Source organism: Anser brachyrhynchus (genome assembly GCF_964034855.1).
Source record: "Anser brachyrhynchus genome assembly, chromosome: 2".
Lineage (NCBI taxonomy): Eukaryota > Metazoa > Chordata > Aves > Anseriformes > Anatidae > Anser > Anser brachyrhynchus.
Window position 1 is genome coordinate 57,909,656 of NC_137695.1, and position 24,474 is coordinate 57,934,129.

General features: G+C 38.8%; 1 protein-coding gene and 1 long non-coding RNA gene across 4 annotated transcripts in view; one reads left to right on the forward strand and one right to left on the reverse strand.

The window, feature by feature from the left end:
- Positions 1–7,727, forward strand: part of LOC308190832 — a 44,825-nt gene extending 37,098 nt beyond the window's left edge. Inside the window, exon 3 of the long non-coding RNA XR_013947513.1 lies at positions 6,833–7,727. This is a non-coding gene — a long non-coding RNA (uncharacterized lncRNA). The remainder of the gene's footprint in view (positions 1–6,832) is intronic.
- Positions 1–24,474, reverse strand: part of CNTNAP2 (contactin associated protein 2) — a 1,160,459-nt gene that overhangs the window by 1,015,104 nt on the left and 120,881 nt on the right. The gene's annotated exons all lie outside the window — the stretch shown is intronic.

The window sequence follows — 24,474 nt, forward strand, 5'->3', positions numbered from 1 at the left end:
GGGGAGAAGACACGGGCAAATAAGTCATCATGCACTTATATTTATTCTTAGATGTAAGTGTTTTGGCAATGCATACATATAGAAGCCTACAAAGCGTACTGCTGTGTAAAAAATAAAATAATAAAAAAAAAAAGTCAAGTTTCTGAAAAGATGAGAAAAGATTTTTTTTTATCACCATTTCAGAAATTCATATATATCAGTCCTTGAAAATCCTCTAAGATATGAATAATCAGGAGCTTCATTTTATAGATACTGAATAAGATATACAGTGTGACCTTGGTAAAACAGAAGGCCTATAAGCGGCACAGTCTGTAAAAAGATCACCTACAAATCCATTATGTCATCATCCTTATCACCGGACCTACATTTTCTCTCTTATTAAACTTACTTCTCTCTTACTCAAAGGCAACTTGAAATACCAACAAAAGCAAATAGGCAGGGTATTATTCCTTAACACTGAGAAATTCTGTCTATGCTTAAACTGCAAAAGAAAATTTGCTGGGGACTACTACTCTTTTACACTGAGGACCCTGCATAGCACAGCTAGTGTCTACAAACCTTAAATCCTTAAATACCTTACCCTTCAAAATATTTTGGTGGCATTCAATCTGCTTGTTAGGAATTCTAGATAGCCTTAGCCCAAACTGCTTATGACTATGTTAATGATTGAACTGTATGGGCAATCATATGGCAGTGCTTTTGCCTTGACCTAACCCTCTTCAGCATGTTGATATTGATGCTGCCCGTGACACACATCCAGACAGATGTGCATAGCAGAGCCTTGAGCACTCCCCATTAATATTGTTAACAATACACTGTGTTTTGACAGATAATTGATTCTACTTAGGTTGATATGGTCACATAATTACTTAAGCAGATCAAATTATCCTAGACTGTTGGTTGACTGTACCTGCCATGAGTGACATTGCTTAAAAAAAAAAAAACAAAAAACAAACAAACAAACAAAACAAACAGCCACTTTGAAGTGCTTAGTAATGTTTTAGCCATGTAGATTGTAGTTGAGGAAAGCCGCTTGCTGTCCTTGTGGCAGAGATGAATTATTAACTCCATATATATGCTGCTCAGCCAATTCAAGGAGCAAAATCGCTTGATAATGTCAGAGAAAACTTGCTCTAAAATACCTGAAGAATACATGTGTGTTTTTAACTCCACATGCTTTGGATAATTTCACTATGAAAGTGTATACTCATGATACATTTTCTTCCTAATCATGTCAGAATTGGTATCCTCAGGAATTATTTAGTCAGTCACTGGGAACATATTTGGCTGTTTTCATGAACAGAACATCAGTAACTCTTTCCCCTAAGCAAGACACCTGTAGACACCGGTCATGAATAAGATTATTTGCATTTACAGAAGATAATAGAATGGAGCTAAGACATTTGCTAAATATTTGGATTTTGAAGAGAGTGTTTCTTGCTAGAAAATTTTAAAAGGATTTTTTTCCTGTGGTGTTTATGTGCCTATTATGTAAAATTATGAGTTGAGAATTTTCATATTGATGATACATGTAAAGCATTCAATGTCAAATGGTAGCTAATGTAAAATTGTCCTGAATAATAAGGAAGTACCTCACTGCTGAACAGAAACTGGAAAGACAGATTCTTCTGTTATTTTTGTTTCATTTAATACCACATTTCCTCTCATTCAATAGATTTTTAAAAAATCTGCTAGTCTCTTAGTTTCAGTGATACCTTGGGACAGTAAGCTCCATAAATCACATATGTTGGATGATTAGTTCCTTTCCTTAGTTTTAAAATGTATTGCCTTTCAATTTCCATGATTATTTCCTTGTTCTTGTGTGATAAGTGGTAAATAGAAGCCACCATTTATCTTGTCAGCATAGTCCATTATTCTGCATCTCATATGCCTCCTACTTGTCTTCTCTCTGAAAATATGATAACTGTTTAGTTCAATCCCTCTTCACATAAAGCAATCCTAGTATCATTTACCATTCTGGCACCTTTCATGAAACCCATTCTACTTCTGCTAGGTCTTTCTTGATTCAGTCTCTTCTCATCTTTAATTCACACAAGAATATAAGAAGTGATTCATGTAAAAGCATTATGAGACCGTAGTCAACACTTAACTGAAAGGCCTCTATTTATCTAGAATCTGGGATTTTGCAGGAACAGTACCATTCCTTTCTAATTACGTTATCTTTCACATTCAACTTATTCTAGATACATAACACTAACAAATGTAATAAGGTCATGGTATTGTATTAAATCACTGCCCATCAGCAAGTTATTATCCCATGCAGCATCAATCCTTCACTGGCAAGCTAAAAGCAAAATGAACAGCTTCACCTCTAGATAATTCTCTTCTTCACAGCCTTCTTTATTTTATGTCCCTTTAATGTAAAAAACTACAACTGCATTATTCTGCTAAAGCGTGGTAACACTTCTGGTCCAGACCATAAATGAACATACACTAAGACATCAGATTGAAACCAACCTCATCTGCTACTATATTCAGAACCAGTGCTCATCTTTAACTTTCGCACTAACTCTGAAATGGACATGCCCAGATTCTCATACCTGAGTCAAGGGAGAAATTCAATAACACTTTTAAGCTCCCAGAGTTTCAAGTTTTTTTCCACTTCTTCCAAAAATCATAGACCCATAGTCATATAAAGGGGCAGGTGATCTGTTTATACAGGCCAGGTGCTAGATTTAATTTTATCCCTCAAAGGTAGTCATCCAAGTGCCAGCTAAATGTAAGACCCATTTGGCAGACTCATCCAATAATCCACATCAGGTCAGTCTGAATTTAACCTCAGGTATGCTAGGATAGCATTTTCAAAACAACAATATGCAACACCACAAGGCACTGAGTAAAGCAGCTGAAACTTAATTTGGCATAATATATTGACACTCATATCTGCAGAACTTTTACTTGCTGATTATATTGATTCACCATTATACTTCTTCAACTAACCTGACTTAATAAAGGATTAGCCAATTTTGCTTAAATCTGAGAGTTTTCCATTGTAAAGTGCTATTTCAGGTACTAATGTGGGAAGGGAATAGTGCAATAGTTTCAATGAAGCATTCAGTCAGGACGAAGCATTTCAATCCCTTTTCAAAATCAACTTTTTTATTTCAAAAGAATTTTCACAATTTATAGCACAAGGAGTATGAAAAACAGAATCAAAGCTCTTATTTTCAAATTGACATGACTTGTTTTCAATGTTTTCATTCCAGAGAAAATTTTAAACATGTATATACACACACACTCACATAAACACTTCAGTCTTAATACAGTGGGATAATATTTTTTTTTATGTGGAATTTTCAATTCAAAAGATTTTGAGTATTCATATAGTTTTATTGAAACTAGTGCATTATACTGGGATTTAGTTTGTTTACACTATGCAAATTAGCTCAATTTCTATTATATGGAAATTTATTATCAGTAATAGTACTGATACACTCATGCTCTGCTTAAGAATCCATGTGACCACAAAAGAAAGCTTTCAAGGGGTGTATAATTTATACAGTGACTTTGCGAATATTTATATACCTGGTCACCTTTCTTTACATAATTAAGCTTGCCATTCAAAGCATGTTAATTATTTTAGATAAACTCTTCAGCAAACACCTGCAAATACTGTTAAAGCTGCTGGTTATAGTTAAGCTTTGATTTTCACACTGCATAACACTTACTAAAAGAATTATCTCTTTCCAGATAGATGAAATGTGGACAGTGTTTCATCTCAGTAAAGAAAAAGGATGTGAATGGAGGCATATTTCTTTTTTGTTGTTGTTGCTTTTTCATTGTTGGTTTCAAATTACTGATTAAATCACTGTTATTTTTTTTTAAATATGCATATTTTATTAAATAAAATTCCACCTAAGGAATCCATACAATGAATGTTTCAAACATTTTTTTCTATACGCTCATATCTACTTTTTAGTATTATTATTTAATGGCCATAACTTTGCTTTGTTGTGTAGTAAAGCATAAAGCACATTTTCTTTTCACTGTCTTTTTCAAAACCAAATGTCATTCTTTGATATCAGCTTCAAATGACAAATTAAGAGACGGTAATGCTGGAGTTGATGTCATTGATTATTATGTATATAAAACCTTTTTTGTTGTAGGCTTCAAGGAATCATAAAAGATTCCCTACTGATATAGAACATGCTCTAGTTTTATATGTATTCTATGTCCAGGTCATGGTCAACTAACGATCTCAGCCATTCTATGAGGGGAGAATGAAAATCTCTCTTCACTTGTAGAGCAATGGGCTATCTATCAAATCTACACAATTTCCTCCAATTATACTGGTTCTGAGTATTTGCAAACATGCACTTCCCAAGAGAATTCAGAAAAACTAAATTGTAATTAATAAATATGCATTGTAATGTAAGAGTACTGGAATTTTCATGGTCTTGCTGCCTGTATATAGTAACTGAACATTCTAAGTACAATTTTGGCTCCTATGGCAATCTTAGTAGAGCTCCTATACTATGCCCTTCCTACATCTGTCAGTTGTACAGGTAAAAACTCTCAGAAGGAAGGTTTTCAAGGTGCTTTTACATTAAATAAATAAATAAATAAACCAAAACCAAAAAACTCACATGCAAAATTCTTACCACCTCCCACATCATCCCCCCCATGCCCTCCCCCCAAAATCAGAAAACTTGTATGTATGAACTAGCTTTTTATATTTCTCTCACAAGAATAGAGATTCTTATAAGGTCTTCTGAAGTCAAAATCCAATATTTTATATATGTGCAGGAATCACTGCAATGAGTAATCATCAATCACTTCAACACCTTCTTGGTTTTAGGCCCCCTACATTTTTTCAGAACTTTTTTTTAGTAAAGTGGGCAAAAAAGGAGATATCTTTAGTGTAAGTATTTATGCCCTTTAAGCTTACATTCGCCTTTCCAGATCCTGACACTGAAACAGTCAGTGTCACAAGTCAGTGCTTACATTGAGAATATGTATTACCCCAGCTTTAGCTCCATATAATTCTTTTCTTTCATTATTGCATTCCCCTATACCATGTATATATACGCATATATATATTCATACTAGACACTACAAAGAATTTAGTGTTTACCTAACCCCTTCTACTACAAGCAGTCCTTTGAAATTAATTCTGCAGTTATGCAGGTTTCATAGTTTTTAAGATCATAAACTTCAGTTAAATGTTTAAAGGCAAGCACGGTATGTTACAGTGCACTCCGGAACACATCACAAACAAGCTGTGATTTCCACTGAGGCCTGTATATGCTAATGCTATATAATCATAGGTTCTGTCTAGAAAAATCATTTTTTAGACATAATGTAAGGTGTAATTATCACAGGTATGCTCATGACCATGTTTTTGAAGGTAACTTAAGTAAACATAAGTAAAAAAAATGCAGCTAAATGAGACGATAAATGAGAAACAGGCACACGACTTAAGTATAGGGTGACAACACAATTTTTTTTATTTATTTATTTTAAGGACAATCAGATAAAATCCTAATTCCAAAACTATGCTACAATTCTCAAACTTGCTTCTACTATTGCAAAAATAACTCGATGGATAGAAGACCAACCAAAGTACAAAAAAAAAATTAAAAAAAAAATCTTAATATAGGAAATAGCATATCCAAAGCTAGTTTTTGCAAAGTTAAAAAGACAACCTGTAGGAAATATCACTTCAGAGTTTCAGAAGTGAAATTTGTTCCCCACGCTCTGGCTGCCTTGTAGATGCTTGGCCCCTGGGATGCGACATTCTAACTCCTGGCTGGTCAGTGGGTGGGAAGGCCAGGAAGTATGGCAGCTTGGTTATCCACCCACAACTGCTTCCTTTTTTTTTTATTTTCCACTAGAAAACTACTTAACACTAACTGCCACATCCCAGGCCAGAAAACACTTTTGTGAAATTCTGACCCTGTAAAAAGCAAAGAAATTCTGCAGGGATTTCTCAACTCTTGCCCATATAACTGTGGTATCTACACACCTTATGTTATAACTACTGGTGGTTAGCTGGAAGAAGTAATACTACTTGTTAAAATAAACCAGAGAGCTTCTATGCATTGTATGCTTTTCAGTTTGCAGGACAGTTTGTCACTATCAAGACTATTTCAAATGGATAGGAGAAGACCCCTTTAAAGACGTTTATAAAAATGTATACATAAATCCTATAAAACCAGCTACTGAGAGGATATTGCTAAATGGCTGCTTTACTATTTGTTACACTAGACATCTTCTGATAGTTTTACATATCACATAAATGTTTATTATCATAATTCAGAGACATTTCGTGCATCTTCTGAGATGTTTTTGAAATATGTTCAATTCTCAAGATCAGGATGATTAAATGATAGAAAGTAATGCAACATATTGCCTTCCAGGATAATTCACTGATCTAAGTCAAAGCTATAACTACAAATTTGACTCCCTGATACCTGAGCACATGGTGCTACAAAACATTTGTAGACATTCTACTGTCTGACCCTATCACATTAGCTCTTCTTGCTCTTCTAATTAAACATAAATTTATTAAAACAAAAACAAACGAAACCTACTTCTTTACACAGGTAATCACATTTAAAGATAAAAAGTTCTTTTGTTTAAGACTAATATGCAGTTTTTCTTTATATTCTCACAGCTTTATCAGATGATATAGACTTTTATTTTACTGCAATTTCCAAGCGTATGTCAAAAGATGTATTCTTGAAGGCTTCTTTTAATTCCTAAGTGGCAAATAGAAAGGGAGGTTGAGATCCTAATTGTTATTGGAATATTTGAAGCTGTTTCTATTGGGTTGCATTGGACATCCTGATTCTCTGTGTTTATCTTACAGTAAAGTTGACAGAAAGTTGGAGAAATGATGTGTTATTCCAAACCTGCATTGGAAATTAAAGGACAGAAGATTCTTCCTCTTTTGTTTCAATATCCACAACAGCAATCTTTCTTATTTTGAGGCCCACTTTCACATTGCCCTGTGCTGACCTGATTAAAGGAGACATTATTATTTGTTTACTTTGATCTGTTTGTGTTATCTCTGACTTGATCAAGTACTTTCAGTGATATCCTCCTTCTGTCAGAACATTTTGATGATCACAGACCTCATTTCCTGCCAGAAATCATATGAACTCTTATTCTTTGCAGCTTTATTTGTGCTATACACAATATGATTTGCTGTGGCAAGCTGAGTGTATCTGTGGTTATCAGATGGCTTTGCCTGAACTGAAGTAATAGATAACAGCCCTCCAAACAGCTGCTGCAGTACATGTAGCACATGTCCTGAAATCCCATAGGTTCAGAAAATGGTAGTAAAAAGTACACACTTAGGTATATATTCTATAACTGTCCTAATTGTGCATTCAATGGATGTATGCCTGCATGTGTTAATGTCCATCTATCAATGAGTTGTTCCAGGGCTTGCTTCCAAATTTCATCATTACTGAGGCATCACTAAGAGTATGGGATAATGGGATATTTCCCTGCAATGCTGCGCACAGGTACTGACAGCACTGGTATGCTGCAAGATTATACAACACACAGAAGATTCAGTGTGGAAGCTGATGGCATAGCTAAAACCAGCATTTCTGCTTTTTGCACTGTGGTAAAATGGGGTTTGAGTTACAGTAGTTTTTGGAAGTGGGTTTGGTTTTGTTTGGTTAGTTAAAAAATTAAAAAATAATTATATATATATATAAATAATAATAAAAGTTCTGAACAGTTTTTTTATCTTCTTTTGTCTCTTCTTCCTACTATCTAGAGATCAGAGTGGGATCTATCTAGGTAACATGCAGGACACAATAAAGTGTCCTCATGAACAACCCAAACTAATAGCACCTATCAGAGAATATACAGATTCTCATGGGACAGGAATAATTTACTGTTGATGAAAAGCTAGATGGAATGCAGGCAAAATATGCATGATTTTTCATGACCCTATAGAATATTTTTACATGATACCGTATCCATCAAATCTAAGGGATTCCAGTGACATTGACATTTTTAATGATACTTTCATATTGTTGTAGGATTTTTCAGTTTACACATGCTTAAAATACAAGTGCCCTTAAATCCATCCGAAAGAAAGAATTACTATGTGCAGTTTAAAGATGAGGGAGAGAGACATTTAAGTTATAAGCTGGTCTACTATTGTTCAGGTACATAAAATAATGATCCTTTTTTCCCCTCAATTTTGCACATTGAACAAGACAGATTTATTTATAAATCATCTCATCCAGAAGTCAAAACTAAGTAATTTGGGGAGAGGGGGTGTTCTTATTTTTCATTTTTATGGGTTTATGTAAAGGAAGAAAACAAGCCAAGGAAACCAGAAAGCACAAGTACTACATACTTTCCCCACTAACACTAGAAGAGGCTTGTGAGGTACTAATAGCTACTGGTTAATTGACTATAATTTACTGTTGAATCAAATCTGCAACTGTCCTGCTGTCCAGAACATCTTGCCAGCTGACATAGGTAAAACTGTACTAATCCCAGCAGCAGGTGTTTAATAAAGATCAGATAATGTCTGTTCTGCCAGGTTCTCTTCAAGAACTTGCCACAAAGGTATCACTGCAACAATTTTAATTACTGACGATTTACTGGAGCTCAAAGGAAACATAGCCACTTGGACAGTTGGTTCAAAAAAATAAAAGACAGCCTCACCTACAAGACCAATGTAATGGTGATTTTCTCCTCAGGTGAAACTCCCCTTCCTAAACACTACGATTCCAGCTTTCCATCAAAGGAAATTCTAAAAGCACTTCCTTACAGTAAACACTGACCTGGGCATTCCAGGTAGAAAAGATTTATGTTATCTTTCTTTGTTGGGGATTACCATATCTGGTTTTAGTCATTAATCCTTAAAAGTGATATATTTATTAGCATTTCATTCTTTGCCTGTTAAATAACTTTCTGTGATTTACTGAGCTATTTCAAAAGCTCAGGGTATATAGAAGTGTTTGTTTGTTTGTTTGTTTTCTTTCTGTTTTTGTCATGCTTTTTGACAGGTGTTTGTAAAATTTTGAAGCACAAACTTACTAGTAAATTCAGTCTCAATTCAGTAAATAGTTTTGTCATCATAAATGGAAACAAAAACTAAAACTCTGTAACATTTTAGCTTTGGTCTGAGTCAACTTTTATAAAAAGTTATTCTACATATTTTCGCAAAGATGACTTACGTTGGTAACCTAAAGCAAGACAATTTATGCCTGGTTTTAATTCCTATGAATCAGGGTTCTTTAGGGGAAGAGGAAGAGAAAAATTGATTTCATTCCTCTTTGAAGAAAATTTATTTTTATTTTATTTTATTTTATTTTATTTTATTTTATTTTATTTTATTTTATTTTATTTTATTTTATTTTATTTTATTTTATTTTATTTTATTTATTTTTTATTTATTTTTTTATTTATTTTATATTCAAATAGCTGGGCAAAGGACATGATGGCATCTGCTTCTCTTGTATTTTGTGAAGAACACACATTCTCAAAAGTATGGAACAGCTAAACTAAAAATAAAATAACAGCAATCAGTTAATCATACAGCATTAGCTGGGAGTGTTTCCAGGGGTGACAGACCTGAATGATTTTCTCATAGGTTCACACAAGTTTCAGATTTCCAGGTGAAATTCTTCTGTTGAACTATTCCAGATGAACATCTGGGGTATCCCTGTTTCTTCTTAAAGAGGAAAGCATGCTGCTGATGGTAAACAGGGGGTAGGGGGCAACAAAGCTACATATACAAGAATTTTGCGCTTATAATTTACTGTTGAGTAGCATTGTCAGGAAAATAATAATAATAATAATAATAATAATAATAATAATAATAATAATAATAATGTGGAAGAAAAAGGCTATTTAACATTATTTTATTATTTATACAAATTTTTATGGCATTTGACACCTGGAGGCTTCAAAATGCTCTGCAAAGAAAGGTAAATATGAGTATGTTGTGGCCCTCTGTTTAGGCTCACTCAATAAACAGGATAAAAATTAGTAGGATAGAAGATGTTGGTGATGCCCAACATATCCCATATGCAATCAAATCATACCATTGTGGGAGCTATTGCAGCAATATACACAGATAATTTATATAAGGCTGGATTTAATTATATTTCAGCATCTTTTAATAATTTCTAGTTATTAGAAGGATGGAGTAAAAGCCAGTACAATGTAACCACAAGCTAATCCCCTGGGAAGCATACTGTTTTGGGAGCATTCTCCAGTTATTGCATCAACTTAATTAAGGTCTTACCAGGAGAGGGCTCTCCAGTTTGGTGCTCTATTTTCAAAACATGGTATGTTAATTATTTAAAGCATTACAAGAATTATGAGTAAATTCTCTGTACCGAAACATTTTGACAACACCTGCATTCTTCCATTGTTAAAAGCCACAGAAAGCAAAACATTTTATTTATTTATTCCATGCATCATTGAAACAGCATTTTCTCGGTCAATCACACTACAGTTTGGGTCTTATAAGTGGTATAATAAAAAAACAATGAAGTGTATTGCTCTTTTATGAGGTCCTTAGCTGCAGAACCTTCAAACATATAATCTTAATAATTTCAACCCGAAACCACTACTTCATTTGTATGGTGATCATTTCGCTTTTGTATATAACATTAATACTAATGTTATACAGATTTTTTTTATATTATTTTTATTTTTTTTTACCACAATAAATGTTAGAAAATTAAGAGATTAGAAAGACATTCCTGGAATATTCAGTTAAAACCCATTCTTCAGGTATTTTGCTGGAACAACAAATTCAGAAACACAAATAGCATAAGCAACTGTCAATTTAGAGACTATAGCAAACTTAGGGGAAAGGAAGCCTCCTTCTCAAAGTATTATAGATCCAGCTTCTCCTAGAGGGTCTTGATTCTTGAAGAAATCAATATAATTTTTTTTTTCCTGTTTTGCTGTTTGACCAGGAAATAAAAATAAGGAGGTTCAATGATCATAAAAGATCATTGTAGAAAAAAAAGATCATTTGTAGATGTCCTGGTTCCAGTTAGGACAGAGTTAAGTAGCTCATAGTAGCTGGTAGGGTGCTATGTTTTGGATTAGGATGAGAAGAGCGCTGATAACATGCTGATGTTTTAATTGTTGCAGAGCAGTGTTTACACCAGGCCAAGGACTTTTCGGCTTCTCGCTCTGTCCTGCCAGCGAGCAGGCTGGGGGTGCAGCAGGAGCTGGGAGGGGACAGACCCAGGACAGCTGACCCAAACTGGCCAAAGGGGTATTCCATACCATCTGACGTCATGCTAAACAATATATAGGGGTGGCTGGCCGGGGTGGGGGGGCCGGCTGCTCGGGAATAGGCTGGGCATCGGTCAGCGGGTGGTGAGCAATTGCATTGTGCATCACTTGTTTTCTTACACATTATTATTGTTAATACTATTACCATTATCACTATTATTATTATTATTGTTATTATTATTTTCCTGTCTTAATAAACTGTCTTTATCTCAACTCACAGGCTTCACTTTCCCGTTTCTCTCCCCCCATCCCAGAGAGGGAGGGGGGAGGGTGAGCGAACGGCTGTGTGGTGTTTAGCTGCCAGCCGGGTTAAACCACAACAGTCTTTTTGGCGCCCAACGTGGGGCCCGAAGGGTTGAGATATCGACAAATCTGACCAGAGTGTGTTAAACTAAAATTGGTATAAGTATTGGACCTGCTTAATAGTTGCTAGTCACGATGTTGATTGCCTTAATCTCCAGTCTGCTGTACCTGTATTCCAAATTGAGTTTTATGGTGCGTTACTTTCTGTATGTGCTCCCTGTTGCACTGTTTATCCTTTCCGGGCCCTGGTTTAAGACCATTATGGTACTGTGCGGTGTAACAATGGCTTATGAAATGATGAAATATCTGGTCACGACTTTAACCTGGTATTTGTACTCAGCACTGACGTCGACTCTATACTTTGGAACCCATATCTCGGAAACTATTAGCAATTACACCTATTGCCTGTTTTCGTTAGGGAGCCAATCTGTGAAGGGGACAGGGGAAGACATGTTTCCCTACCTGTTCACTCTCCCTTTCTCCTTCACCACCACCCTCTTATCCCCCGAGTTAGTTACGGTGGTTCTCCGAGATGTTGAATATCCTTGGGATACTCAGACCAGCCTGCTCTTGTTGTTATGTCTCCTGAATGCGCTTCAGATTTTGTGGAGGGTTAAACAACTACTTAGGAATCTCATCCGGAGATCTGTCTTGAGGCGGGATAGTTGCGAGTGGCAGGGAGTGTGGGAGGATATGGGCAGGTTTCTAGAGCAGTGGTCACCTCCAGTGTTTTGGACATTCACCCCTGAACAACTGCAAAATCCTAAAAAGCTGGCAGAATGCTTGAAAAAAAGGTGTCATGACTCTGGCAGTTCCAAAGTGACACAAATCACTGTAGCGTGCTGGGGTCTGGCTTGTGCCTATCGAGCTGCAATTGATGTTATTAGCAACCTAGCTCCAGCTCCTGCCGCCGCTCCAGTTCCAGCTCCTGCAGCTACTCCAGCTGCAGCTCCTGCAGCCGCTCCAGTTCCAGCTCCTGCAGCTACTCCAGCTCCAGCTCCTGCAGCCGCTCCAGCTCCTGCAGCCGCTCCAGTTCCAGCTCCTGCAGCTACTCCAGCTCCAGCTCCTGCAGCCGCTCCAGCTCCAGCTCCAGCTCCTGCAGCCGCTCCAGTTCCAGCTCCTGCAGCTACTCCAGCTCCAGCTCCTGCAGCCGCTCCAGCTCCAGCTCCAGCTCCTGCAGCCGCTCCAGTTCCAGCTCCTGCAGCTACTCCAGCTCCAGCTCCTGCAGCCGCTCCAGTTCCAGCTCCTGCAGCTACCCCAGCTCCAGCTCCTGCAGCCGTTCCAGTTCCAGCTCCTGCAGCCGCTCCAGCTCCTGCAGCCGCTCCAGCTCCAGCTCCTGCAGCTACTCCAGCTCCAGCTCCTGCAGCCACTCCAGCTCCTGCAGCTGCTCCAGCTCCAGCTCCTGCAGCCGTTCCGGCTCCTGCAGCCGCTCCAGCTCCTGCAGCCGCTCCAGCTCCAGCTCCTGCAGCTGCCCCAGCTCCTGCAGCTGCCCCAGCTCGTGCAGCTGCTCCCACTCCTGTGGCTGGGTCAGAGAAACGAGCTGTAGCAGTGCAAGTTGACCCCGCAGAGGGTATCCCAACCCCTGTGGCAGACCCTGTGTCTGGGTCAGAGAAACGAGCTGTAGCAGTGCAAGTTGACCCCGCAGAGTGTATTCCAAGCCCTGTGGCAGACCCTGTGTCTGGGTCAGAGAAACGAGCTGTAGCAGTGCAAGTTGACCCCGCAGAGGGTATTCCAACCCCTGTGGCAGACCCTGTGGCTGGGTCAGAGAAACGAGCTGTAGCAGTGCAAGTTGCCCCTGTAGACAAGGTGAAAAAATGGTATAGAGGCTCAGGTCGTTTAAAACGCAGACAGTCTTCTGCTAAGTCTGGGCGAAGTGAAGACGAGGCTGGGCCATCAAAGGTGCAGGAGACTGAAGATGAGGATGAGGATGGCGAAAAATCAACAGTAACTACCCGGACTCCATACCAGCCATCAAAGGTGCAGGAGACTGAAGATGAGGATGAGGATGTCGGAAAATCAACAGTAATTACCCGGACTCTATACCAGCGTGAGCTACGAGATGTGCGAAAAGATTTTGGTCGCTGTATAGGCGAGCAGCTTGTCACCTGGCTGCTCCGGTGCTGGGACACGGGAGCCAATTATGTGGAATTGGAGGGCAAGGAAGCCAGGCGGCTGGGATCCCTTGCTAGGGACGCATGCATTGACAAAGCAATTGGAGATGGAGCACAATCTCGCAGCCTCTGGAGGCGTCTCCTGTCAGCTGTGAAGGAAAGGTATCTCTTCAAGGAAGAACTTGTATGTTTACCAAGCAAATGGACCACCATGGAGAAGGGAATTCAGTACCTGAGGGAATTGGCCGTACGGGAAGTAATTTATAAGGACCTAGATGACGCACAAACATCCACAGATCCAGATGCAGTCCAGTGTACACCACCCATGTGGCGGAAGTTTGTACGGAGTGCCCCATCATCATATGCCAACTCATTGGCAATACTAACCTGGAAAACGGAGGAGAATCCCACAGTGAATGAAGTGACTAAAATACTCCGGCAGTACGAAGGAAATCTCTCCTCTTCCCTAAAGGCCTGTGTCTCAGCTGTGGAGAAACTCTCTGAAGAGGTCCACCAACTTAAAGAGAATTTATCTTCCCCTCCACCTGAACGAACCAGTGTCCACCAGCTAAAAGAGAATGCTTTAGAGAAACTTTCTGAAAAGATCCACCAACTTGAAGAAAGATTATCTTCCCCTTCACCTGAACGAACCAGTGTCCACCAGCTAAAAGAGAATGCTTTGGAGAAACTTTCTGAAAAGATCCACCAACTTGAAGAAAGATTATCTTCCCCTTCACCTGAACGAACCAGTGTCCACCAGCTAAAAGAGAATGCTTTGGAGAAACTTTCTGAAAAGATCCACCAACTTGAAGAAAGATTATCTTCCCCTTCACCTGAACGAACTAGTGTTCACCAGCTAAAAGAGAATACCTTGGAGAAACTTTCTGAAGAGATCCACCAACTTAAAGAGAGTTTATTTTCCTCCCCACCTGTACAAACCAGTGTCTCAGCTATTAGGGGTAAACGTTCATCTATGCAAGGAAGACAATATGGTGGGCACACACACCGCGCCACCCTGTGGTTTTACCTACGTGACCATGGAGAGGACATGAGAAAATGGGATGGAAAATCTACTGCGACCCTAGAGGCACGGGTACGTGAATTGCAAAGGAAAACAATTGGGAAAAAGGAGTTCTCTGAAAGGTTTGCTGCTCCAACTTCCAGCAGGCAGTCCTTTAAACACAGAAATGAAGATTCTGACCAGGACTAGAGGGGCCCTGCCTCCAGCCAGGGGGAGGAAAGGGACAATCGAGTTTATTGGACTGTGTGGATTCGATGGCCTGGCACGTCAGACGCACAGAAGTATAAGGCTTTGGTAGACACCGGTGCACAATGTACTCTAATGCCATCAAGCTATAAAGGGCCAGAGTCCATCTGTATTTATGGTGTGACGGGGGGATCCCAGCAGTTAACTGTATTGGAGGCTGAAGTGAGTCTAACCGGTAATGAGTGGCAAAAGCACCGTATTGTGACTGGCCCAGATGCTCCGTGCATCCTTGGCATAGACTATCTTAGAAGAGGATATTTCAAGGACCCAAAAGGGTTCCGCTGGGCTTTTGGCATAGCTGCTTTGGAGACAGAGGACATTAAACAGTTGTCTACCTTGCCTGGTCTCTCAGAGGACCCTTCTGTTGTGGGGTTGCTGAGGGTTGAAGAACAGCAAGTGCCGATCGCTACCACAACTGTGCACCGGCGGCAATATCGCACCAACCGAGACTCCCTGAGTCCCATCCATAAGCTAATTCGTCAACTGGAGAGCCAAGGAGTGATCAGCAAGACTCATTCACCTTTTAATAGTCCCATATGGCCAGTGCGAAAGTCTAATGGTGAGTGGAGACTAACAGTGGACTATCGTGGCCTGAACGAAGTCACGCCACCACTGAGTGCTGCAGTGCCGGACATGCTAGAACTCCAGTATGAACTGGAATCAAAGGCAGCCAAGTGGTATGCCACAATTGATATCGCTAATGCATTTTTCTCCATCCCTCTAGCAGCACAGTGCAGGCCACAGTTTGCTTTCACTTGGAGGGGAGTCCAATATACTTGGAATCGGCTGCCCCAGGGGTGGAAACACAGCCCTACCATTTGCCATGGACTGATCCAGTCTGCGCTGGAGCAGGGGGAAGCTCCTGAACACCTGCAGTACATCGATGACATCATTGTGTGGGGTGACACTGCAGAAGAAGTTTTCGAGAAAGGGAAGAAAATAGTCCAAATCCTTCTGAAGGCCGGTTTTGCCATAAAACAGAATAAAGTTAAAGGACCTGCACGAGAGATCCAGTTTTTAGGAATAAAATGGCAAGATGGACGCCGTCAAATCCCAATGGATGTGATCAACAAAATAACAGCTATGTCTCCACCAACTAGCAAAAAAGAAACACAAACTTTCCTAGGTGTCGTGGGGTTTTGGAGAATGCATATTCCAAATTACAGTCTGATTGTAAACCCGCTCTACCAAGTAACCCGTAAGAAGAATGCTTTTGAATGGGGCCCTGAGCAACGACAAGCCTTTGAACAAATTAAGCAGGAAATAGTTCATGCAGTAGCCCTCGGGCCAGTCCGAACAGGACCAGATGTAAAGAATGTGCTCTACACCGCAGCCGGAGAGAATGGTCCCACCTGGAGCCTCTGGCAGAAAGAACCTGGGGAAACTCGAGGTCGACCCCTGGGGTTTTGGAGTCGGGGATACAGAGGATCTGAAGCCCGCTATACTCCAACCGAAAAGGAGATATTGGCAGCATATGAAGGAGTTCGATCTGCTTCGGAAGTGGTCGGTACTGAAGCGCAGCTCCTCCTGGCACCCCGACTGCCGGTACTAGGCTGGATGTTCAAAGGAAGGGTCCCCTCTACGCATCATGCAACTGATGCTACATGGAGCAAGTGGGTTGCACTGATTACTCAGCGGGCTCGAATAGGAAACCCCAGTCGCCCAGGAATCTTGGAGGTGATTATGGACTGGCCAGAAGGCAAATACTTTGGGATATCACCAGAGGAGGAGGTGGTTCGTGCTGAAGAAGCCCCCCTGTACAACAAGCTACCGGAAAATGAGAAGAAATATGCCTTGTTCACTGACGGGTCCTGTCGTATTGTGGGAAAGCATCGGAGATGGAAAGCTGCTGTATGGAGTCCTACACGACGAGTTGCAGAAGCTGCTGAGGGAGAAGGTGAATCGAGTCAGTTTGCAGAAGTAAAAGCCATTCAGCTGGCTTTAGATATTGCTGAACGAGAAAAGTGGCCAGTTCTCTATCTCTATACTGATTCATGGATGGTAGCAAATGCCCTGTGGGGGTGGTTACAGCAATGGAAGCAGAACAACTGGCAGCGCAGGGGCAAGCCCATCTGGGCTGCGGCATTGTGGCAAGATATTGCTGCCCGGGTAGAGAACCTGGTTGTAAAGGTACGCCATGTAGATGCTCATGTGCCCAAGAATCGGGCTACTGAAGAACACCAAAACAACCAGCAGGTGGATCAGGCTGCTAAGATTGAAGTGGCTCAGGTGGACCTGGACTGGCAACATAAAGGTGAATTATTTATAGCCCGATGGGCCCATGACACCTCAGGCCATCAAGGTAGAGATGCAACCTACAGATGGGCTCGTGATCGAGGGGTGGACCTGACCATGGACACTATAGCACAGGTTATTCATGACTGTGAAACATGTGCTGCAATCAAGCAAGCCAAACGGTCAAAACCTCTTTGGTATGGAGGACGATGGCTGAAATATAAATATGGAGAGGCCTGGCAGATTGATTACATCACACTCCCTCAAACCCGCAACGGCAAGCGCCACGTACTTACAATGGTGGAAGCAACCACCGGATGGCTGGAAACATATCCTGTGCCCCATGCCACCGCCCGGAACACTATCCTGGGCCTTGAAAAGCAAGTCTTATGGCGACATGGCACCCCAGAGAGAATTGAGTCAGACAACGGGACTCATTTCCGAAACAACCTTATAGACACTTGGGCCAAAGAACATGGTATTGAGTGGGTGTATCACATCCCCTATCATGCACCAGCCTCTGGAAAAGTTGAACGATACAATGGACTGTTGAAGACTACACTGAAAGCAATGGGTGCTGGGACATTCAAAAATTGGGATACACATTTGGCAAAGGCCACCTGGTTAGTCAATACCAGGGGATCTGCCAACCGAGCTGGACCTGCCCAATCAAACCTGTTACGCACTGTAGAAGGGGATAAAGTTCCTGTAGTGCACGTAAGAAACATGCTGGGTAAAACAGTCTGGGCTACTCCTGCCTCAGGAAAAGGCAAACCCATTCGTGGAATTGCTTTTGCTCAGGGACCTGGATGCACGTGGTGGGTAATGCAAAAGAATGGGGAGGTCCGGTGTGTACCTCAAGGGGATTTGATACTGGGTGAGAATAGCCCATGAGTTGAATTGTAGTATGTTAATTATTATATAATAATGTATGTCATCACTACCATGATTGCTATATATCATAGATGAAAATGGTGATTAATTAGAATGTATTGGACAGAGTGTAACCTGAGCATGACATAAATGGTATGGAATAAGGGGTGGATATCTGTCCTGGTTCCAGTTAGGACAGAGTTAAGTAGCTCATAGTAGCTGGTAGGGTGCTATGTTTTGGATTAGGATGAGAAGAGCGCTGATAACATGCTGATGTTTTAATTGTTGCAGAGCAGTGTTTACACCAGGCCAAGGACTTTTCGGCTTCTCGCTCTGTCCTGCCAGCGAGCAGGCTGGGGGTGCAGCAGGAGCTGGGAGGGGACAGACCCAGGACAGCTGACCCAAACTGGCCAAAGGGGTATTCCATACCATCTGACGTCATGCTAAACAATATATAGGGGTGGCTGGCCGGGGTGGGGGGGCCGGCTGCTCGGGAATAGGCTGGGCATCGGTCAGCGGGTGGTGAGCAATTGCATTGTGCATCACTTGTTTTCTTACACATTATTATTGTTAATACTATTACCATTATCACTATTATTATTATTATTGTTATTATTATTTTCCTGTCTTAATAAACTGTCTTTATCTCAACTCACAGGCTTCACTTTCCCGTTTCTCTCCCCCCATCCCAGAGAGGGAGGGGGGAGGGTGAGCGAACGGCTGTGTGGTGTTTAGCTGCCAGCCGGGTTAAACCACAACAGTAGAAAAAGAAAACTGCCCAACACCTATAGACCTTTTTATTACACATGGTGCTTTCCATCTTTACGGAGAAAAAAAAAACAAACGCGCACACACAAAAAAAACAACAACTAATACCATAATTGCATTTCAGGCACAAATAATAATTAGGCCAAGATAATTTCTAAATAATAATAATAATAATTAAAAAAAAAAGTAAAAGGACCTATTTCATTTAAGTCTGAAAATTAAAAACAAGTCATTCCATTCACTTAAAAATACTTATTTCAGTAATACTCTGGAATTCTGCAATTTCTGTAGGGAAAGAAGACAGTTGTGTTAAACTCACCCACAATTTAGCCTGTTTTTGAAGTAATGCAAGATCTTTTCTGACACAAAACTTTAAATAGTTTATCTTGAGTTGCAAAGTAAAAAATATTTTAAAGGTACAACATGTATTCAGTAACAAAATTGTTACTGACTATTTTTTCAAACCTATGAGGGCCAAACAAAATGGGAAAATGTAATAGAAAATGCAAAAAGTCTATACTGTTTGCAGATAGTGAAAATAGAAATAGAAATACAAAAAGTGTCTGGACCATAGCAAAACTGCTACACATTCAAGTTCATTTTAATCAATGAAATAGCTATGATGTCCCAGTGCTGCTTTTAGGGACATTAACTGTACACTGTTATAATGCCTTCTAACACAATTAAATACTGTTAATTTCTGGCAAATCTAGTATCTCATTTAATAAGATGTCTTATTAAAAATACTGGAACAGATACAGTTTATAACATGATACTGTAATTTCTTCTATGTTTCCTACGAAATTCTTTAGAATTTCTAAACATCCTTCTACATGTTTCCCAGCTAATGAGGACAAAAGTTGTTCCTTTTATTTTATGGGGCAGGAGTTCTCACCCACTGCAGTTTATTTTTTTAAGTCTACTTTCACAACAGACACCAGAGACATCAATGATACCAAAATAATTTTGACATGAATACTGCCTCTGAAATTATCTCCATGGAGAATGTTTATTTCCTAAGAAGGAAATCTACTTCCTAAGAAGAACTTACAACTTCAAAGAAAAAAATCCCATTATATGAATCAGCCCACAATAAGTTTTCTTCTTAAAGACATATGAATGCTATGTTTAATATCAAGATCCTTTCAGTAGTCATCAAATTGCAATCTGTTCAAATTTGACTTCTGCCTGAATGATTGCTTTTTGATATTGTGCTATTGGCAGTGGAGGACAGACCTCCAACATAACAGAACACATAAATCACTCCTCATTTTCATCAATATCACTGAAGAATATACTTGCTATATAATTTAATATGAATTTCATTTCCTTATTTCATGCACCTATCAAATGATAGTCTATGGTCAAGTTACACAAAGCAGAACTTGACAATACATGCACTGAATCACCCACCTGATACAAATGAAAATAACATTTTCATTTCACTCTCTTTGTTGCAGTAATCTTACCTCAGTTATACCAGTGCAGAGCTGAGAACTACTCACAAGTCAGTAAACATGGACGCAGCAGAAACCCCTTAGCCTGGTTTGAGCCATCTATTTTTTTTTCTCTTTCCACACTTGCATGCATGCTTAAGGAATCTACCTTCCATGTTTCATTCATATTCCTTCATGACAATACAGATTCTCTTCTAATTAATACAAACCTAATTTATACAAAACGATTCAGCACTCTTGACTTTATTCAGAAAAATCAGAAGTTAAATAGAATTTACCCTCTATTAAGATCCTTGTTTTCATGAGCCTGCTTGATGTTCACCTTCCCCACAAAAGTGTAGATTGGTACTTTATAATTTTATGCATTTACAGACATTCATACATTTTGTCATGCCATAATCACACTTGCACCTTGAAAGCTAGCAAATGGTTAATCTGCTCATTATCACTGACATGAGAAATGCATCTCATTTAGAATTACGTCTCCATAAAAAGCAACCTAAACAACAAACACAAGTTATCTGCAGTCTTTCTCATTCTTGATTAAACACTTCGGCAAGCAAACAAAGTGAATGCAGATGCAGAACTTTCAACTTAATGAGAGGTATACATCAAGGTCTTATTTCAGATTTCTTGATTATGGCAACTGCTTCATGCATTCATGCTTTTCACAGTGAAAGGAAAGAGTAGTATAAGAGACATTTCATAATCCACCTGCTAAACAGATTTACTCAGATGAGTAAACAATGTGTTAAACTTTAACCATACATATATAAAAAAATAAGTTAACAAGCCACATAAACTTTTGACTTATGAGTCTATTTGTTACTTAATCTTCACGGGCTTTTACAACACTGTCAAAAAAAAAAAAGTTTAAAAGTTTAATTATAATGTTACAACTAATATCCACTTCCTACGTTTCTTTACACTGTTAGATTTGTCTTCAAGTATGAATTGCTACAGCAACTCTAATTTGGCAAATGTTAATTATGCTTTATTTGATAATAACAAAATTAAAAAAAAAAAACAAAAACAAAAACACTGGCCTTCAGAATTTTAAGTATTCTTCTTTTATCAGCAGTATAGTGACTCAGGAGCTAAAGAGCTAATAATTAGACTCATTTTGCTGGAGTAACTACAGAAAAAAAATAATTAAAAAAAAGGAATGACATGAAATGAACCACATGAAATATCATTTTCAAGCTAAAATAATCTCAGCCCTTCATTCCTCTTGCCTGATGAGAACTACTACATGAATTTGGAGAGTCATCACAACACCACCAGACTCAGCATTATTAATTTAAACTTTCTAATAAGGCACGTGTTTCTTGGGAAGGAATCAAGCAATTCTTGGGTCTTTCATCAGCCATCATGAAAAGAAGGTAGTATCACAGCATTCTTCTCAAATCAGTCTAGATGCACTGCTTTTCCATAACAGACACTACAGTGACATTGTGATTCAAAACCACCTGGAATATAACCTCATGCAATCTGTTTCCCTTTTATTGAAAACATTTTTTTTTTTTTTTTAGGGGAAAGGCTATAGTGCTCTTGACACCAATTTGTGCTTCTGTAGAATCATGGAATGGTCTGAGTTGGAAGGGACATCATTCCAACCCCCCTACCATGGGGAGGGACACCTACTAGACCAGGTTGCCCAAAGCCCCATCCCACCTGGCCTTGAACACTTCCAGGGACTGGGCATCCACAATTTCTCTGGAGCACCTGTTCCAGTGCTTCACCACCCTATACTTTGTCTCTATAAATTAGAGACCTTTCATACATCGTAAGAGCATTTCTTGATTATGTACATTTTATGCTCCTTCTTAAGATCCAGTGACTCTAGAGTCATCTGATACCTGTAAGTCCTTAGCTGTAAGTCCTTAGCTGAACTTTCTTGTACAAGATTGCATTATCACTTCTTTATAATCCTATGTCATCTCAGGGGAAATCATATGTTACACTTAAGTGCAATCCTCATTTTTGTCTACAGAACTCACAAATACGGACACATTTATTTTCATCCAAAGAAATTATTGACAAAAATATTAAACAAACCATCAGATACACAATGTATGTAGAAAAAAAAAAGAGATCGTTTAAATATTGAGAAAACTTTATTCTTTGTCTACTTGGTGATGAAGGATCGTATTAAAAAGAGTTTACAGTTCAGCCTGTCACTTCTCTTTTGGGAGGAAAAACAAAACAAAACAAAAAACCAACACCACCAAACACCAAACACCAAAAACCAACACCACCAACAACAAAAAAACTAATATTCAGAGACCTTTTTTTTTTATTCACTTATTAAGACCCCTCACAGGGTGACCAATGGGAGTTGCTCAACTTCTCGTATAACAGAGCAAGCTTACTATAGAAATTACAATGAGCTAAGCAGCAAGTTGAGGAAGTCTTTTGGGGAGAAGGAAAGAATGGCACATAGCTCAGGATTCATCACTATTTAACAGTCTGTCAGTGGGTAGTACCTCTTACAATTTAGCACACTAAGAGGTAGTGACTGGAGATGAATAAACTTTTCTTGGCTTTATCCAGCTTCAGTTAACAACTGACATTTATGCTCCACACTTTTTTTTTTTTCTGAGTTGCATTCACATTGCTAAATCAGCTTGTTACAGGGAAAAAATAAGCGTTTTCCATGATATAAAATAGACCTTAAAGTCATTAATGTAATTCTTCATTACTACTTACCCGTTTGGTTTATGTACCAGATTTGGCAAAACTATAGATTTCTATTTAAAGATCATACAATTTGGCAAAGCTGGGGGTTCATGGGGATTGACATACTATTAGAAAGACAGTTAAAATAAAAGGTTATTCAATTTTATTTATTTTTTTCAAATTGCTTTTTAAATCAACATAAACAGTCTCTGGTACGACTACTAATAATTTCGTAGATATACCTTTTTTTTTTAGTTGGCTTCATTTTTCTTCCATAACTCTGTTCTGTTATGAAGTTGAAAGAAATAAACCAAACTTTACTTCATTTATAATAAAGAACATATGCATTCCTGAAAAGTCACTCATGAAATTTATGAGGCTGGAAGACATCAGAGTCCAGCTTCTTTATTAATATAATTATCTTAAACCCTTTTTTTTTTTTTTTAAATTCCTGTACCACAAAGCCTTGTTGGGAGTCTCTGACAGTCGCTGTTTATCTAAGATCATCCATAATCATACTGTGAAACAAGCAAGTCTCCCTGGTAATCTTGGCAAATAAACAAATAAACTCGGGAAGTAGAATTTTAAGTGCAAAAAAGGCTGGTAAAGTTTTGGGAAGAATTTCCAGAAGGAGATGTGCACAGAACAGATTTTAAAAATGAAACAAAACAAACAAACAAACAAAAGAACAATAACAACAACAACAACCAACCAAACAAACAAAAACCATGAAACTATAACATCGATCACAACAGCCTCATTTGGACCTTAGGAAAGGTGCGTTCACCTCTAGCTAAGAAACTACTAAATGACTCATCCATATTACAACAGACATAAGAAATGTAGCTTTTCAGGTTTTATATAAGCATAAAAACTGATCATCTAAAAGCAAAACCTGCTTACAGCCTCTTCATTTTTCAGTAAGTAGTATCATTTAATGGTAAGTAAGTTGGGGAATGGTATTACTTACACCTATTCACATTGGTAAGTAATACTATTCACCAATATAAATAGATGACATTATGTGGGTTATAAATAATGTACAGATATAATTTTTGTTTGTTTGTTTGTTTGTTTGTTTGTTTTTTTCCTGCTTAGTTTAAGTTTTGGTTTACTTTATAGGCAACATAATTATGACAATATTATGTGGAAGAAGACACAGATCCTGAATAGAACATAGGCAATTCTCTAGATTTCCACAGCTATGTCGGATTCAGCAAGGTAACTCTCATTAGTACAGCTCTGGAAAATAAATATACTCTCAATTTCCTCATGCAGTATTATTCTAATTATATTGCTTATGAGGTAAATGCATGTAAAGAAAAGGTATATGTGAGATAGTTATACTACACAACACCAGACATTTTCCCTGCGCATGCAGACAAGCTATACAGTAAAATAAAAAGATGGATCAGAAGATTTTTGAAAGAGTATATAACTTGATACCAGTAGATTACCATCAAACTCATCCTTAAATGCAGAAGGCAACTAATTAATATTTGACAACTGTTGATTTGCCCAACAT